Raw genomic sequence first — 5,301 nt, 5'->3', positions numbered from 1 at the left:
CAAGGTAAGAGAGATTATTCAGGGGCCTAATAAATCACTCTCTATGTTTCTGGAGAGAATTATGGAGGCATATAGGAGATATACTCCTTTTGATCCTCAGGCAGAGGATCAAAAGGCATCTGTCATGATGGCCTTTATTGGGCAATCTGCCCTGGATATTAAAAAAAGTTACAACGCTTAGATGGATTACAAGATATGACTTTGAGAGATTTAGACAGAGAAGCCGAGAAGGTATACTATAAAAGAGAAACTGAGGAAGAGAAGGAACAAAGGAGGGAGAAATAAAGGGAGCAAAGGGAGAATGAAAGAAACAAAAGACAGACTGAGGCATTGACTAAGGTCCTGGTCACAACAACAAATAGGCCAGAAGTTAGGAGACAGGGAGACAGAAAGGGATACCTGGGCCCACGCCAGAAGCCACATCTGGCTTCAGATCAATGTGCCTACTGTAGAGAAAAAGGACACTGGGTCAAATAGTGCCCTAGAAGGAAACAGCCACGCCAACCAGCCATTCTAACTCTGGAGGATGACTAGGAAAGTCGGGGCTCGGATCCCTTCCCCGAGCTCAGGGTAACTTTTGAAGTGGAGGGGACCCCAGTAAACTTTGAAGTGGATACAGGGGCAATATACTCAGCCCTTAAGGCCCCCTTGGGCCCTCTATAAACTAAAATGTCTCAAATTCAAGGGGCTAATAACAGTAAATATTGGGCTTGGACAACTAAGAGGACCATGGACCCGGGGAAAGGAAAAATTCATCACTCCTTCCTCCTTCCTAGTGATCCCAGAATGCCTAGCCCCATTGATGGACAGAGATCTGCTCACCAAACTCTGGGCCAGAATAACATTTAACCCTAAAGGCCCCAAATGAAATTTCTAAATCCTTCAATAAAATCTCCTATAGTCATTATTTTAACTATGTCAGTAAAAGATGAACATCAACTCTTCACACCCCCCAAGACTGATCAAACAGGCAAGCTACCCCAGAAATGGATAACAGATTACCCAGATGCCTGGGCAGAAACTGCTGGGTTAGGCCTAGCTGTGAAACAACCTCCAATAATGGTGGAATTAAAAACCTCAGCCTCCCCAATTAATATTAAACAATATCCTCTGAGCAAAGAAGCTAAAGATGGGATAAGGCCCCATATTCAGAAATATCTGGCCTTAGGGGTCCTAAGGCCCTGTCAATCAGCCTGGAACACTCCCCTGCTACTATTGCCCCATTTAAGACCTAAGAGAGACCAACAACAGAGTGTAGGACATTCACCCCACAGTACCTAATCCATACAATCTGCTTAGCACCCTTAACCCCGAGCGAAAATGGTAAACTGTCCTGGACTTAAAAGATGCTTTCTTTTGCTTGCCTCTGCATAAAAAAAAAAGTCAATTACTGTTTGCTTTCAAATGGGTAAACCCAGAAACTGAAACGTCTGGTCAACTAACTTGGACCAAACTCCCACAGGGGTTCAAAAACTCCCCCACTCTTTTTGATGAAGCCCTCCACAGAGATCTCAATAACTTCAGAACCATGCACCCTTAAGTCACCCTACTCCAATATGTGGATAACCTGCTACTGGCAGCAGACACCAAGGAAAACTGTGAGTCTGGGACCCAAGCACTATTATCTGAGCTTCTGCCAAAAAGGCCCAAATTTGCCAGAAAGAAGTAATCTTCCTGGGCTATTCCCTTAGGGGTGGTAAACAATGGCTCACTGAGCCCAGAAAACAAACTGTTGTGCAGATACCACCCCCATCTAACAAGAGGACAAATGAAGAGGCTAAATTGACAGCCCTAAACAGAGTAACCATGTTAACACTTTCCATACGGGGGAACATAAGTCAGGAGATTTAACTACGTCGGAACACCCCGACAACTTAACATCTGAGGACACTGACACTGAACTCCTTGACAACACTGAACCCAACTTGCAATTTCAGAAAGCCCTACACTACATTAAGGATGTACATCAACTCACTCACCTTGGTTCAAAGAAACTGCAGGCATTCCTAAAAGATCAAGAACAAAGTTTTCCACTAACCAGCTCACAGCCAAAAAAATTAGCTGAACGAGTAACAAAAGCCTGTCGGGTCTGTCAATTAGTTAATGCTTACCCCTCCAAGCTTCCTATAGGAAGGCACCTTCGAGGAACCAGACCAGGACAATTCTTGGAAGTGGACTTTACTGAAATTAAGCCAGCAAGGTATGGACTTAAATATCTCCTAATCTTTGTAGATACATTTTCAGGATGGATTGAAGCCTTCCCCGCAAAAAAAAAAAAAAAAAAAAAAAGAAAAGAAACGGCGCAAATGGTGGTCAAGAAGATCCTGAAAGATATTTTTCCAAGATACGGCCTGCCTAAGGTAATAGGGTCTGATAATGGACCGGCGTTCATGGCCCAGGTAAGTCAGGGGTTAGCCAGGACCCTGGGGATTAATTGGAAGTTGCATTGCGCTTATAGACCCCAGAGCTCAGGACAGGTAGAAAGAATGAATAGAACCATTAAAGAGACCTTGACAAAAGTAAGCTTAGAGACCGGCATAAAAGATTGGACTATGCTCCTGCCTTATGCATTGTTTCATGCAAGAAATACTCCCTCTGTTTCTTTGTGTAACCTTACCCCCTATGAAATTCTCTATGATGCCCCTCCTCCAATAAGGGACCAGACCCCAACTCTAAGACCTAACAATTCCTTTCACACCCTCTTGCTTGACAGACTTAAAGCTTTTAAAAAAAACTCAGTGATACCTGTGGAAACAGCTGACCACTGCCTACCAACCTGGGGACGAAGGGACTCCACACCGATATCAAGTGGGAAACTTCATCTATGTAAGACGACATCAGGTGTCATCCCTAGAACCCTGCTGGAAAGGACCATACCAGGTGCTACTTATAACACCTACAGCGGTAAAGGTAGACGGAATCACTTCCTGGATCCATGCCTCTCATCTCAAGCCTGCGCCCTGTCCAGATTCTGGTTAAAAATTGAAAAAGACTAATAACCCTCTCAAATTGCATATTCGCCATGTGGATAGGGCTAAGGACTCTCCCCCTGACCACCAGTAGTCCTAACCCTCATCAGCCCATTCAGCAGCGATGGTTGATCATAAATCCTACTGGACAGAAAGTATGATCTATCTCACATACAGCCCCCTTAGGGACCTGATGGCCATCTCTCCACCCAAACATTTGTCAGTTGGCTATAGGTCTTTTCTACTGGGTATCCCTGATGAAGAAGATCCCACTAAAATTCCATTAAATCCCTTCCATACCATAGATAATAGAAACAAACATTATGGATGTAGGGACACGAGAGCCAGATGCAGGTTGGCTAATCTAGATTACTATGTTTGCTTGGCAGACTATCAAAGCCACAAACAGTCATGGCTGTGTGGGGGGAAATCCGACTTCTTCTGTAAGTCATAAGGATGTAAACATACAGGGGCTACCTGATGGAACCCAAACCTCCTCCAGTTCTCAGACCATTGCCCCCTATCTGAAGTAACAGGTACTGAGGTATCTCTCCACCCATTCACTCCTCTCTTCTCAGTGCCCACACCGGGACCCACCAGGACTATCCAAAATGTAATGAAAATGGCCTTAAAAGTTGCTTTATCATTACTAAAAACAGGTTATTAAAAATTTAAAGTCCCTCACAGGCTTTTTGGGATACTCACTCCAGTCTTCCCCTCTGCTCTACCTGTTCTACTACTCAAGTTTTTATTGCTAAAAAAATCCCAAACCCCTTTCCCATTATTCTTCTACATCACTCCTTCCTCATTCGTAGATCCATGGAGCTGCTCTCAGCACCGCCTTCCCTGTCCTCCCCCTCTGTACCAGGCCCACAGAAAAGTCTTAACTGACCTTCTCCAGAAGTCTTCACTATGGCTGACTTTAGGACTTTCAGCAAAAGAGTCCCTATAAAAGAGTTCAGTATAGATAAACTTCCTCTTTTCATGTTGCCCTGTTCTACTTGGCCACTGGCTGGAAAAATCAGCACTCCTAAGCTAGACACCCCCTTACTAGTTTTTCACAAAATATGTGAACAGGGCCTCTGGCCTTGAGCTGAGGCTTCACAGAGATGGCTACATTTCTAAGATAAAAAAAGTTATCAACTGGGCTCCATGGTAACAGCTGGCAAGAAAAAAAAAATTCTCCCCCTCCCAGGTGTCCTTGAAAAGTTAACTTGCCCAGAACAGAGAAAAAAAAAATAACAGAAACAAAAACTGCTTTTTGTGAACTTCTGCAGACTGTGAACTTCTGAGCCCTTTCCCTTACATGCCGAGTACGGAGTTCTAAAGCTGCCTAAACCTGGGGTTCAGGGGATTCATTGATTACAGCGGAAGCAATGCCCTCTAAATCCGGTTGCAGCCAAATAGAACTGTTTCCCTGTCTTCAGTGCTATCTTAGGTGCCTTGCCTTATCCATCCCTACAACAATATAATTCTATATACTTAAACATTATTTATGTTTTCATAAAATGGTCAACAGATGTAATTAATTATGTAATGGTGCAGATGTTTCCCAGAGTGCCCTATCATGATGCAGGTTCATTTAAAGATCAAATAGGGGGGCATACAACCCGGTTTCGCCAGGAACCTGTATCCCTAACTTTAGCCATCTTATTAGAAATGGAAATTGCTGCAGGGGTGGGCACAGGGACCACTGCCCTGGTCCATGGGACATGACAAATGACCCAATTAGAAACAGCAATGGACCAAAACTTAAAGATATTAAAAACCTCCATCACAGCTTTGCAGGAATCTTTAACCTCTCTCTCTGAAGTTGTTTTACAGAACAGGCGAGGGTTGGACCTCCTTTTCATGAGAGAAAAGGGCCTTTGTGCTGCATTGAGGGAAAAATGTTATTTTTATGCCGACCATACTGGAGTTATAAAAAAATCTATAAGTAAACTAAAAAAAAACGCCTTGAAGAGCGTCAGAGAGAGAGAGAGGCCCAAAAAGGGTGGTATGAGTCTTGGTTCACACAGTCCCCCTGGTTAACTACACTTTTATCAGCCCTGGCTGGCCCTCTAATAATTCTTATATTGTTGCTAACTCTAGGACCCTGTTTGCTCAATCGTGTAGTTTCCTTTCTCCAAACCCAAATTGGACAAGTCAAACTTATGGTAATCAGACAACAATATACCCCACTAGCAGACACAGAATGTGACACCCCGCAATGATCACTTTTATGATTAAAAGTAGCCAGAAGAAAAAGTGGGGAATGAAAGGTTAATAAAATAGGTACTTGTCACTCTGTTTTTCTATATGCTTAACAAAACACTGTTGAAATCTTGTTCCC

At 43.5% G+C, this 5,301-nt stretch overlaps 1 long non-coding RNA gene across 1 annotated transcript; it reads left to right on the top strand.

The window, feature by feature from the left end:
- The first annotated feature begins 302 nt into the window (after positions 1–302).
- On the top strand, positions 303–4,035 carry LOC144375104 (uncharacterized). The gene is made up of 2 exons (XR_013434537.1): positions 303–2,910; positions 3,359–4,035. It is a non-coding gene; the product is annotated as an uncharacterized LOC144375104 (long non-coding RNA).
- The last annotated feature ends 1,266 nt before the right edge of the window (positions 4,036–5,301 follow it).

Source organism: Ictidomys tridecemlineatus, chromosome 2, assembly GCF_052094955.1.
Source record: "Ictidomys tridecemlineatus isolate mIctTri1 chromosome 2, mIctTri1.hap1, whole genome shotgun sequence".
Classification (NCBI taxonomy): domain Eukaryota; kingdom Metazoa; phylum Chordata; class Mammalia; order Rodentia; family Sciuridae; genus Ictidomys; species Ictidomys tridecemlineatus.
Note: the sequence above shows the minus strand (reverse complement) of the source record. Positions and strands in the feature narration are given on the sequence as shown.